This window comes from Bombyx mori, chromosome 23, assembly GCF_030269925.1.
Source record: "Bombyx mori chromosome 23, ASM3026992v2".
In the NCBI taxonomy this organism is placed as follows: Eukaryota; Metazoa; Arthropoda; class Insecta; order Lepidoptera; family Bombycidae; genus Bombyx; species Bombyx mori.
Window position 1 is genome coordinate 19,426,333 of NC_085129.1, and position 14,409 is coordinate 19,440,741.

The 14,409-nt window shown below is 37.7% G+C and overlaps 1 protein-coding gene and 1 long non-coding RNA gene across 2 annotated transcripts in view; one reads left to right on the top strand and one right to left on the bottom strand.

Annotated features, from left to right (window-relative positions):
- Positions 1-982: 982 nt before the first annotated feature.
- The window catches only part of LOC134201146 (uncharacterized), a 28,717-nt gene continuing 15,290 nt past the window's right edge, over positions 983-14,409 (bottom strand). The window contains exons 3-5 of the long non-coding RNA XR_009976352.1: positions 2,763-2,867; positions 2,332-2,595; positions 983-1,581 (exon numbers count right to left, since the gene is read on the bottom strand). This is a non-coding gene — a long non-coding RNA (uncharacterized LOC134201146). The remainder of the gene's footprint in view (positions 1,582-2,331; positions 2,596-2,762; positions 2,868-14,409) is intronic.
- Positions 8,212-14,409, top strand: part of LOC101743088 (scavenger receptor class B member 1) — a 45,472-nt gene continuing 39,274 nt past the window's right edge. Inside the window, exon 1 of the mRNA XM_004930730.5 lies at positions 8,212-8,359. The gene's annotated coding sequence lies outside the window, so the exon portion shown is untranslated. The remainder of the gene's footprint in view (positions 8,360-14,409) is intronic.

A 14,409-nucleotide genomic window follows, 5' to 3' on the forward strand; every position in this document is an offset into this window, starting at 1 on the left:
TGAACACATAAAGAAAGTGCATATCATTATGTGCTTTTTTAGGGTTAGATGATGACAATTATTTTTCTATTAATGTGGACCGTCTTTATATCGAGAGGTAAAAGGCTATTTGGTTTAAGCGAAATTTCTTTTAATACGCAGCATTTATCTTTGCAATTAAAGGTCCGTTTTATTCGGTATGAGAATCAACAGTTCGATGTTTTTAATTGAATATCAATTAAGATTATTTTTATTGCTTACATGGGTAGGCGAGCTCACAGCCCACCTGGTGTTAAGTAGTTACTGGAGCCCATAGACATCTACAACGTAAATGCGCCACCCACCTTGAGATATAAGTTCTAAGGTCTCAAGTATAGTTACAACGGCTGCTCCACCCTTCAAACCGAAACGCATTACTGCTTCACGGCAGAAATAGGCATGTAAGTTCACTCCATTCAAATAGTTGAAGAAGTTTTGTTATAATATTTTTGCAAGTTTGAAGCTTCTGTAATGTTGCAAAAATGTCGTTTATACCAAATTGCCTTTCACCCCTCGATAAAAAGTAGCTAGAGATTAACAAGCCTCCAAGGTTGAGCCCGTGAGCTCACCCATCAAGCCACGGATAGAATAATAGCCCAGTATTAACTACTAACGTTTTCCTTTGTCGTATCGCTCTTGTCAGAGCGGTCGTGGTCGTCATTCTGTATCATTGCTGTGGGCAGATGTTGTGGACCTCACGAGCAATCGCCACTCCTCCCGGTTTGTGGTGAGCCTGGTACACTCATGCGAACAGCCGCCAACTGTCGACTTACTTGGGCGGTCCATCGCATGGACAATTAACAATTATATAGTAGTACCTAGTAGTTTTATTTTTCCAACTGAAAAGCCAAAGGTGTCATACCATACAGCCTAATCTTTTATATGTATATTATTATATAAAACATGACATGAAATGAAATGAAAAGAGATGAGATGATATGGGATGACACATAATCTCAGTAAAAGGGTGGTCATTGGCTAAGACTTTTTCAGTGGCCTTTTTGAAGGATCCCGAAAAGTTTTTTTTCTTTTTTATTGCCGTATAGGCAGACGAGCATACGGCCCACCTGATGGTGAGTGGTTACCGTCGCTCATGGACGTCAGCAATGCCAGGGGCAGAGCCAAGCCGCTGCCTACCGTTTAAAAGTTATGTCCAGCAGCTTTGTTTTATTTTCCTCCATTTGTGACCTTACACAGTTATACTAAACAGTTAATAAACCACCGTTATTACGCATTTAAACCTGAAGAAACACTAAATAGACAAAATAAAACAAATCACACAACTTCAATCCTCGCGTTCCCGCCAAAAAGTCTCTAACGATTAATTAGGGGAAAAAAGTCAGTTCTACACTAACATACATACGAACCTGTATATTTCTGCCTAGGTGCTGATTTTATGTATCATTTTAAGGAGTTCCCGCAATCACATTTTAAGGTAGTATTTAAATAGAACACTTTCGCAAATGCACCTTTAGTTTTGGAGGTGTTTTTGACGTTAATGGCAAATGAAAGATCTTCCACTCAACTGCTGTTTTTTTTCGGTAGACCGATGCTCCGAATGACCTTAGAAAATTGCAAAAAAATGTCATAAATTAATTTTGAAAACACTTTTAGCTGAACCATCCACCTGAAATTTATTTGTCTCAAGTTCAAAGTCAAGAACGGAATTATCTTACAAATTTACCTCTAGCCGACACAAAGCTGGATAATTTGTATCACTGAGCAAAAATCGTCCAACCCAGCCCGATTATTTACATCGTAAGCGTTCAACAATCAAACAATGTTTAATGTATTTCAATCATTGATTAGTAAATATTGTTAAAACCGACGCACTGATTTATCTATCCAATCAGAATTCGTGTCGCGTTAACACAAATCAATCCGTGAAGTAAATACTGAAATGTCATCCTTGTTGTGATTTACGTTTAATTTTCATGTGGTTTTCGTCACGTTAATCGTATTTAGTGAATAATAATAGACACGAGCCGCTTAAAGCATAGCGGTGGACATAGGCAGTGACGGATTTACGCCTAGGCTATTTTACTGGTGGTAGGACCTCTTGTGAGTCCGCACGGGTAGGTACCACCACCTTGCCTATTTCTGTCGTGAAGCAGTAATGCGTTTCGGTTGGAAGAGTAGGGCAGCCGTTGTAACTATACTGAGACCTTAGAACTTATATCTCAAGGTGGGTGGCGCATTTACGTTGTAGATGTCTACGGGCTCCAGTAACCACTTAACACCAGGTGGGCTTTGAGCTCGTCTACCCATCTAAGCAATAATAAAAATTAAAAAATAGGCCTGTAAGGTACTCACTCTAACCGGCGCTATCAAGGCGGGCTTCGGATAGCCTGCCGACCGAGAGGGCTGGTGGCCGTGGCGCCGACGACCGCCGTTCCGGCGTCCCGAGGGGGAGGGTGATGGGAGAGATGTGCTCCGCACTAAGCGCTTCACTTTCCCCCCTTTGCCTTTTAATGAGTTCTGTCTGATGCGAGTCTTGGGCGTTGGTTGTTGAGTGACAGGAGGTTTTAGTCGGTTCGACTCCGACTTTCCCCGCCCTCCATCCCCAGCCTGTGAGGTCTGCGCCCAGGGCGACAAGGTTTGAGGGGCGGTAAAATGTTTGAAATGCCAAAATATCAGAGACGAAAAAAAGTAAAGACAGTAGTCTCCTTTCAAAATGAGTTCAGAAAGTTATTTTAATATACAAATAGTCGACTAAAATTAATAATATTTATTCTATTATTAACCTTTTAACTGATATGTAGGTCACCGGTACCCTACGTGACGCACTGAAGTAATTATGTCGATTTTTGGTACTAAGGCGCCGGAATATCTAGTAGACACCGAAGATACTGGAAAAGGAATATGTTTCTAAGAGACCTAAAAGACAGACAAACATTAACAAACAAAAGAAGGCAAAGTTAGGCAACTCAGGCGCCTTAGTAACAGAATACAACAAATACTTTAGCGCGCCGCGTAGGGCACCGGTGACCTACATGGCAATCAATGTGTTAAGGACGGCGCAATAAACAGGGTCTAAGGCGCCATCAAGTCTAAATCCATTACAGGACTTTTTTTTTTTCTTTCTTTTTTTTTTTTTTTCTTGTATGTGTGGACGAGCTCACAGCCCACCTGGTGTTAAGTGGTTACTGGAGCCCATAGACATCTACAACGTAAATGCCGTCACCCACCTTGAGATAAGAGTTCTAAGGTCCCAGCATAGTTACAACGGCTGCCGCACCCTTCAAACCGAAACGCATTACTGCTTCACGGCAGAAATAGACGGGGTGGTGATACCTACCCGTGCGGACTCACAAGAAGTCCTATCAGCAGTTTATGTCAGTATATACCTCTGGATTTAATTAATTCAATTCTACTTGTCATAGCTCGCAATTTTATTTAAGCCTCCGATAATTTTGTTCTGATTTCATTACCCGACGTTCCACCGTGGCCCATCTCCATGATGACCTGGACTTAGAGTCCATCAGTAAGTATGTTTACTTATTATTTTTCTATGGTTGATGATATATTTTATTACAAAGTGCATACCTATGTAATTTATGTATGAAGCATTAACGTAGTGAATGTATCATTTTGTGTCAAGTTTCAAGTCGGGGTCAAGTGTTTTATATTGGCAAATACCGGTTCGTTAGCCCTTGGTCATAGATAAATGTTGCCATTAAGTCTGGACAATAGACACAACTTTTACAGAATCGCACAGAATACTGTAGGCAACTTTTTTTTAGGTATATGGAAATACTAGCACAGGATTCCTTACTGTTTTTTTGTTTTTTTTTTTAATTTTTTTTTTTACACGCCATGTTAACTTGTCCCTTGATAAGTTCGTAAAGAACTTGTGTTACAAGTACCAGATAACGGAAATAAATATAAGATTTTTATTATACACATACATATATTTTTTTAATATACATCCATAACCCTGGAAAAGACATTTATATTTATCATACAAATATCTTTCCCTTAGCGGGATTCGAACCCGCGACCCCCGTATGTAGTGACCATGTCACTTACCACTACACCAAACGGCCGTTTGAATACCGATACCCGAATTAAAACGAGAGTCTCAATTGACTTTACGAGGACGATAAAGAGGAGGGATCTTCCACCGAGCGGGTGTCTGTTCTGTAGACCGACGAAGGGCGGAACTTAATGTTACGAATGTTTTGTAAGTTGCTGTTTACAACTGCACACTTATCTCCAACTCTACCCTTCATAATTTAACAGATTACTACGATCATCAATATACTGGCGGCTGGACATATTGCACCACCTAATGGTGCAACATCGACCTGCCAAACTCTGATGTGAAGTAATCACAGTCTGGTGTGAATAATTGAATATCTAATTATACAATTGAGGTTTCAATCTAGTATCTCGAATTTGCGGCAAACATTTTGTATTATCTGTGGGTTCTAACTGAATAACGGTTGAACCGTGATTTAGTTTACCAATCCAAAAAGTTAGCAGATTCGTTTAAACCATAATAAAACGCACCCAATTTTGACTCCGCTTGAAAAAAATAAATAAAAAAAGGCAATTTTGAGGCTTAAAATTTTGCTATTTTGCATAAATATGATGGCAACATTACAGGTTTTAAAAGAACTAGTTCATTCACTATATTAAGGGTTGCAATATTTTACACATGACTATTATATGTTTAATATGGTATACCCTAGTTTAGCGGTCGGCAACATGCGTCTCTTTGAGTCCTGGACTATGTCTCTTCCGCGAAATGCTTAGTTCAAGCAACGAATAACACTTATTGTCTGGCCTTGTTAGAGACGAGTGAACATATAGAAATATATCGAGGGGTGGTTTAAGCGAGATTTCGCTGAACACGCGACGAGGTTTTTAATTGAACTTCAAATAAGCTTACTCCATTCAAATAGCTGAGGAATTGTTTTTAGTGGTATTTTTTTACAAATTTTAAACGTATCCCCTGTAAAGTTGCAAAAATTTCACTTGAATCAAGTAGTCGATAGTATATTTAAAAAAAGTGGCTCTTTAAATAAATGTTCAATTGTGTGTTAGCTATATTTAGCTCTTTGGTTGACGAGTTTGCTGACCACTGCCCTAGTATATCGCTCTAAAAACAAATTGCTTACTTAAAAAAAAAAAACATTAGGCAATTCCGTTTTAGGAAGCAATTAAAACTATTTTTCTCGATAGATAAAAAGGTCGGTGACCCTTTGACAATCATCCACGGAAAACGTCTTAGATGGTTTCTTATCATTTGAGTTAGTAACCTTTTTTATCTGTGGTCGAAAAAAAAAACCAATTTATGTAATGACTTTCAAAATCGTATTTTATTGCGTCGTGTACGTGCATCTTTTCTTTTTTTGAAGTGAGCTCTCGGGACTCAAACCAGGAGGCGTTGCTAACGCTAGCCCTAGCAAGAGCAGTGTGCTTACTTAGTACGAGTTTTTGAACATTCTCGATAGCGTAAAAGTTAACTAAAATTTGTATGGAGTGGCCTGAAAGCTTTTACAGCTCTACCAGGCCACGTGGGTGAGCGCGCGGTTAGCCAGTAGGATTTGCTAACATTCGCCCGAGTGGCCCTGAACAAGACCTCGAAGGCAGCTGCCTTGCGAATGCGTCTACTTACGGATCAGGATCGCGACCCGCTGAGAAGATCCTGCGAGAAACTCAGCGGGCAGATGTTTCGGTTTGAATGGGGGGGGGTAGCCGTTGTCTTGTAAAAACTGAGATCTTAGAACTCTTCTCTCAAGGTGGGTAGTGGCATTTCGTTGTAGATGTCTATGGGCTTCGACAACCACTTAATATTGTCCGCCCATCTAAGCAAAAAAAAACAGTTCATAAAAACATATAAATAAATTAAAAGTTCTTACAGATACTAAACTTACTATACAGATATACTTAGGAACTACCTGATTTAACAATTATAATTATAAAAAAAAGAACACAATATTCCTAATAAATTAAACTAACTAGCTAACTACATAAATTAAACATCAACACTATTGTTATTATTGCTTGAATTCAATTTTTTAACGTAACCACCTCAGAAGCACAGGGTAATGCATTCTTTTTCTTTTCATTTTCATTTTCTTTTTCTTTTTCTTTTTTTTTTCTTTTCTTTTTCTTTTTCTTTTTCTTTTTCTTTTTCTTTTTCTTTTTCTTTTTCTTTTTCTTTTTCTTTTCTTTTCTTTTCTTTTTCTTTTCTTTTCTTTTCATTCTTTTTCATTCTTTTTTCAACTTTTACGCTTTAGAGAACATTAAAAAGCTCGCACAGTACTTCGCAGAATCTACCGCCGGATCGGAAAAGCGACCCACCGAGAAGATCCGGCGAGAAACTCCGCGGTCTACAACGTTATCGTTATAAACACCCGTTATCGAATTTACCAGAAGCTCGAATAGCCGATTTATCACTGAAATAGTTTTTTTTTTTACATAAATATTTTCATAAACATCTTCGCTGATACATCAAGACTTTAATTTATATTTATGTATAAAAATTTTTTTTTTTTTTTTGTTTGTTTCTGGAACATCTGTTATCTCTCTCTTTATCTATATAATAATATTTTGTTTGGGTTTCGCCAATCTTAGACATAGTTAACACTATTTTAACTGTTCAATATATTTGTCTGAAGGATAAGACGTCCGGTGCATTCGTGTTGAAGCGATGCAACGGTGTTCGAATCCCGCTGACGGATACCAATTTTTCTAATGAAATACGTACTTAACAAACGTTCACAGTTGACTTCCACGGTGAAGGAATAACATCGTGTAATAAAAATCAAACTCACAAAATTATAATTTGTGTAATTACTGGTAGTAGGACGTCTTGTGAGTTCGCACGGGTAGGTATGATCGCCCTATCTATTTCTGCCGTGAAGCAGTAATGCGTTTCCGTTTGAAGGGTGGGGCAGCCGTTTTAATTATACTGAGAGCTCATATCTCAAGGTGGGTGGCGGCATTTACGTCGTAGATGCCTATGGGCTCCGGTAACCACTTAACACCATGTGGGCTGTGAGCTGGTCCACCCATATAAGCAATTAAAAAAAGGAGCAACTTTTTTTATTATCGCCATATTAAATAACATTTGTCCGATTTATCAAATACTCAATAATGCGATAACATTGCGTTTGGTTTATATTACTCGTTGTTATTCCTACACCGTGGAAGTCAATCGTGAACATTTGTTGAGTAGGTACGTATTTCATTAGAAAAATAATAATTAATATTTAGTTAAAACTGAGTTATTTTTTTTATTTTTTTTTATTGCTTAGATGGATGGACGAGCTCACAGCCCACCTGGTGTTAAGTGGTTACTGGAGCCCATGGACATCTACAACGTAAATGCGCCACCCACCTTGAGATATAAGTTCTAAGGTCTCAGTATAGTTACAACGGCTGCCCCACCCTTCAAACCGAAACGCATTACTGCTTCACGGCAGAAATAGGCAAGGCGGTGGTACCTACCCGCGCGGACTCACAAGAGGTCCTACCACCAGTGAAATGTTATTACAATGTTACAACGTTATTCCTTGCATCTGTCGAATTTAATGTACCTACTGCCATCGGTCCGCGATGCGCGTGCAAATTCTTAAGTTTAACGAACCAACGTCATGAAAGTCGATTAAAATGACATTCCGACGACGTACGAACTAATTAAAAGCTAGATACAAATGTCAAAATCTATTTTTTTTTTTTTTCCAAATTTTTTTTCGTATGTCATTTTAAGCTGCCTGCACGTTTTGCACTCTTTTTTTTTTTGTTACTCCAAAAATATATTTAGCTCGCTGTGTTTGAGAAAAAAGGAAATAAAGATTGGTACCTAATTCATTACGCGACATTTACAAATACTAGGGGCAGAAATTTACCAATTTGTTTACAATAAAATTCACTGTTGTTTTATAATATTTTTAAATTGACTGAAGGCAACTAGCGTTTCTCCTTTTCTAATATTAAAGATCTATGTTTTATTATTCCAATATCAAAAACCTTTAAAAAAAAACAACTGCTAGAAGAATTTTTAAAAAATATGTAGTTTTACCGCCAATATCTACGAGTCAAAGTTCCGGTCAGCACCTAATACTTCGGATCTTCAAGGCAAAGGCTTCTAAAACACTTATTCGTGGATTATAATTATATGAAGGAGAGGCCATAGATGACAGATGAATGGTAGCGCGCTAAGGTTAAAAGTTTCGCAATAGTACGACTCGAGCCTTACCCGTACGACGTACGAGAATGCGCGCGCGCTTATTTCGAATATTTAAAAAAAGTTTTTAGTGAAAATAAAATTTGTTTTGAGGATTTGCTGTGCACGAAAAAATTGTGCGCTCTATTTTTGGATTCCGTGGTTTGTATTTTTTTCTTTTCTTTCTATAACCTATATTTATGAACCCTTTTAAGTTTACTATTAAAATGTATATTAATTTCATTGATGTATCGATATAAACACCTTTGCCTATAAATTGGTAAAATATATCTTAACATAAATACTTTTATTTGAAGTTTGATATTACATTACTAATTTATAATTTAATGAAATTTTTTAAATAAAAAAAATATATATAAATTTTAGAACTCAAATGCCATTGCCATTTGCCATCTTTAAGTTTTAAACTAATTTTAAAATCAATTCAGAATTGATAGCAATGTTATTAACATCTTTATTAACTTTAACTGACTCCGTGGTGCAGTAGTTAGCGGCTCTGACTGTTGCGCCGGGGGTCGTGGGTTCGGTTCCCACATCGGCTAAACATTGTCTGATGAACAGATTTGTTTGTTCTTCGTCTGGGTGTAACAAATAATGTTCAATTTCTGAACGTGAAAGTGTCAATGAGCGAAGTCCGCCATGACACCAACTCTCTTTCAAATTCAGCCGCCAAGAGCAACGCATCAATTATAAATTTCTCTTATATTTAATCTTTAAATATGTCTTAAAAGGACAACTACTTAAATATCTCAAAACAATAAATACAAGTCACGCTCAATTACCATTACGAAACAAATATATTTATCTATTTCTATTTATCTATGTATATATTTAAACAATATTACGTAATTTTATGTATATGTATGTACTGGTGGTAAGAACTCTTGTAAGTCCGCACAGGTAGGTACTACCCCCTGCCTATTTCTGCCGTGAAGCAGTAATGCGTTTCGGTTTGAAGGGTGGGGCAGCCGTTGTAACTATACTGAGACCTTAGAACATATAATATCTCAAGGTGGTTGGCGCAATTACGTTGTAGATGTATATGGTCTCCAGTAACCACTTAACACCGGGTGGGCTGTGAGCTCGTTCACCCATCGAAGCGATAAAAAAATAAAAAAAATATATGTTTATCGGTCTCCCGTACCAATAATATAGGGTTATTATAAATAGGTATGACCTTGCGTGATTTGTTCCCAGTTAATTAGGTATATGTATTTATTAATGTTTCTTTATTTATTTATTTTTTATCAAAACCACAAAATGAATATTTCAAGTTATCAATTATATGTAGGTAATTGGTTTCCAGTTATCAATTACATGTAGTTACTAGCTGGCCCGGCAAACGTTGTTTTGTCATATAAATAATTTCTAGGAAAGATAAATAACCTAGATACCGACTGCAGCGCCATCTGTCGGGCTGATTTGTAAATCTAAACCATTCTCGAATCCACCTGAAGGTACACAGAAAATTTCCTTAAAATCGGTCCAGCCGTTTATGAGGAATTCAGTCACAAACACACGCACAGAAGAAATATATACTTAGTCTGGCCATAAATACTGTTACAATAAAAAATAATAAAAAATCTATTGCAAATAACATTTATTACTTTTACAGTGTGTTAGTTTAATACATAAATATAAAACAATTTAAAGTATAAAAAGCTTATTCGAAGTGGTCTCCATTAGCTGCAATACAGTCCTTTAAACGTTGAGGCCAGTTATCAATAGAAGCACGCACTCTTTCCATGGGAAAATTTTTCACTGCCAATCGTCCGGATTGTTTTAGCGACTCCAAATTTTCATGGCGTTTAGAGCAAGCCGTACTCTCTAAAACATTTTACTAATACCAAGCGTATGGAGAGTTTTAAGAATTGCATTTGGCTCCATACCTACTTTGTGTAATGCAATCACAGCGATTCGGTTCTCTTTATCACTCCACTCCATTTTAATATCGCAAAATATTGTACAATGTATTGGCGCCAAAATGAGAAAACTCAATGAGCAATCATATAAAAATGACAAATTCCAAATTCAAATGTAATATTTTGTTTATTTTTAATTGTAACAGTATTTATGGCCAGACTAAGTATAGATTAATGTTTCTGATTTTAAAAGCACTAAAAAAACCACTATATTATGAGTAATGTTTTAGAACTAAATATCTTCGACTGCGCAATTTGTAGTGCAGTTATGACCATGAACCGTCTCTTATATTTATAAATCAATAAAAAAAAATCGTAACCCGAATAAGTAACTTATTTATTGAGAGTTATTTATCATTTAACAGTCCTTGGATTGTAGTAGCCATTTTTGTATGTGTTTTATTTATTTATTACGTAGATGGGTGGACGAGCTCACAGCCCACCTAGTCACTGGAGCCCATAGACATCTAGAACATGAATGCCGCCATCCACCTTAAGATGTAAGTTCTAAGGTCTCAAGTATAGTTACAACGGCTGCCCCGCCCTTCAAACCGAAACGCATTACTGCTTCACGGCAGAAATATGCAGGGTGGTGGTACCTACCCGTGCGGACTCACAAGAGGTCCTACCACCAGTAATTATGCAAATTATAATTTTGCGGGTTTCATTTTTATTACACGATGTTATTCCTTCACCTTGGGAGTCAATCGTGAACATTTGTTAAGTACGTATTTCATTAGAAAAATTGACACCCGCTTGCGGGATTCGAACACCGTTGCATCGCTACATACGAATGCACCGGACGTCTTATCCTTTAGGCCACGACGTGTTTGTCTGTTATACTGTTCTATATTATAAAATTTTATTTTCGATTGAAGCTAGTTGTTAAAGGTTACATTATTAATAAATTACTACGGTCATCCGTGACCATGAAGACTGGCGTTCGAAATTTCGGAAACAATATCGAGTTTTATTTTATTTTATTTATTGCTTATGTGTGTGAACGAGCTCACAGCCCACCTGATGTTAAGTGGTTACTGGAGCCCATAGACATCTACAATGTAAATGCGCAACACACCTTGAGATTTAAGTTCTAAGGTCTCACTCAGAATAGTCACAACGGCTGCCCCACCCTTCAAACCGAAAAGCATTACTACTTCACGGCAGAAATAGGCGGGGTGGTGGTACCTACCCGTGCGGACTCACAAGAGGTCCTACCACCAGTGGTCAAAGGCTAGCTATTTGGTTTAAGGGACATTTTTGCAACTCACACGAGAGCCATTTAAGGTTTGGAAAAAATATCATAAGAAAAATACTTCTTTAGCTATTCGAATGGAGTAAGCCTAATTGAAGTTCAATTAAAAACATCGAACCGTTGATGCTAATGCCAAACAAAACGCACCTTTAATTACAAAAATAAATGTAGCGTGTTAAGCGAAATATCACTTTAATCTAATAATAAATCGCCTTTCTCCCCTCGATATAATGGCGACAGTAACAAAACACGGTAAACAGTCGACGTCGCCCTAAACACGTCATTACGGATCCTCCCGATCCACTGACGGTGCTTTTAGTTACCTCAAGCACCGGTCATCGTTCTGGTCGAATCCCCACTTTTTACCAAACAACTAACCCACAGACACACCCCGCTGAGTTTCTCGCTGGATTTTCTCAGTGGGTCGCGTTTCCGATCCGGTGGTAGATTCTGCGAAGCGCTGCTCTTGCTAGGGTTCGCGTTAGCAACAACGTCAGGTTTGAGCCCCGTAAGCTTACCTACTTGCTCGCTTACGCTAGCATAGCCTCTCAAGGCTACCAGCTTTGGTAGGAAAGAGAAAGAACTAGATCAAACCGTAAAAGCTGGTTCTAACCATTAATTAATCTATACTAATAATGTTTTAAAGCTGAAGAGTTTGTTTGTTTGAACGCGCTAATCTCAGGAACTACTGGTCCGATTTGAAAAGTTCTTTCAGCGTTAAATAGCCCATTTATTGAGGAAGGCTATAGGCTATATAACACAACGGTAAGACCAATACAAGTGGAGCACCAATAAAGAATGTTTCAAAATAGGGGTTTAAATAGCTCCCTAACATTCTATAATTCAAAAATATTTTCACTTTCTACGTAAATAAAGTGGGCGGTAAAATTTAGCGTTATGCCAAAGTAATTATTCCATGCGGACGGAGTCGCGGGCAAAAGCTAATTTAAATATAATTTAATTTAAATCATTAATAATATAATCTAATTAGTAAACGGAGAACATAAAACACACACACATACACACACACATACACAAACACACACAAATGAGCATACACGGAAAAAAACTACATGAACCCGTGAACCCTGTAATCGAAACGCTTTGTAAAAGTTCCATTGTAACTTGTAATAATCACTTGTTTACTTTCTTCGTATCGTCAGTTCAATCTGTAAATGAAGCTAATGGAACACGATCAAAAATTCTTATTTGTAATTTGTAATTTTGTTTTCAATAGCCAAAGCTATGTACATTAATAGGGGTTTGCTGAGTGCACAAATCATTTTGATTGAGATTAGATCTAGGCACTACTTGTACGATTTAGCTAATATGTACTGTAATGATTGGAATTGGTTTTGTGCATAAATAAATTAAAAAAAAATACAAAAAAAATTGTGTCTTTTTTAATTGCATAGCGTTGGAACTCTTGATTAATGAGGTTGAGGTTTATATCTCAATTGCTAAAGTACAGAGGCTGTCTTAACCTTAAATTCGCTTATCAATGCTTCTTCAAGGTGTGTGGCGCATTTACATTGTAGATGTCTATGGGTTCCAGTAACCACTTAACACCAGGTGGGCTGTGAGCTCGTCCACATACCTAGGCAATAAAAAAAAAATAAAAAAATCATTGATCCCCGAGCTATTTACGAGCGGGTTTGATTTTTGTTCCACAATGCTATTCTTTCATCTCCAAGTCACTCGGGAATTTTTCTTCGAGTATGTATTTAATAAAATAAAAAAACTTAAATTAATAATAATCTTACGCGCTGGGGTTCGGGATAAATAAAAATTCTACCGAAGTACAAATTGCAGCTGGTTTAACGCTTAGAACACTTTAAAATTCTTAATTCACTTCTTCCGCTTCGCTTCAGGTGATCCGTTCGCTGTTTCGCTTCGAGTAGATCCGATTACTAACTGACTTCGTGTGTTGCGTCTATTTCTTAGATGTATCTTGAGGTGGCCAAGAAAATGAATAAATGCGTTTACTTCTTCAAATACTCATTATATTGTTTTTAATTATTTTACAAATACAAAATTGAAATGCGCGTCCATCTTTTTTCTTCGTGTTATATTAATTTTAAATTTTGGCAATTGGTGCCACTGTTGCGTTTCCTGTTTTGTGATTGGTTCGTGCGATATGACGTCATCGTTGGCCAATCACAGCCATCAATGTATCACGTGACGTTGATTCGTTAACATGCTCCCGGCCTTGGAAGCACCAGGTTCCAACAATTGGCGATGATCATTCAGGAACCCAGCAGCTGCTATCGTGCGTAATCATTCTTCATGTAAGGGAAGCGGACAGATTTTGGAGAATGCCCGTCTCACTATCCCATCCTCTTTGCGAATATCAGCCACACGTGACAAGCTGTCTTTGCCTGGATATGTTTTGATAATTCGTCCCAAGCTCCATTTCAATGGCGGTAAGTTGTCATCTTTTATAAGAACCAACATGTTTTCCTTGAGCTCACCCTTATGTTGGTACCATTTGCTCCTGGTTTGCATCTCTGACACGTATTCTTTAGCCCAGCGGCTCCAGAAGTGCTGGCGGATCTGTTCAACTCTCTGGTATCTGGTAAGTCGACTAGCCGGAACATCGTGAAGGTCATCAGGTACAGGTGCAGTTAGCGGACGGCCAACCAAAAAATGAGCTGGGGTAAGTGGAAGAAAATCCTGTGGATCTGAGGACATAGGGTTTAAGGGTCGGGAGTTGAGGACAGCTTCAACCTGCGATAGTACTGTGCTCATTTCTTCAAATGTAAGGTGTGCGTTGCCAACCACACGCCGCAAATGATACTTACAGCTTTTAACACCAGCCTCCCACAAGCCCCCAAAATGACTAGCATAACACGGTATCAATCTAAAATTTATATTTTGAGAAATCGCGTATGCCTTAATGTCATCTGAACAATAATTTAAAAACTTTGCGAATTCATTCATTGCGCCTACAAAGTTGCGCCCGTTATCGGAGTATATTTCAATAGGTTTTCCTCGACGTGAAATGAACCTCTTCA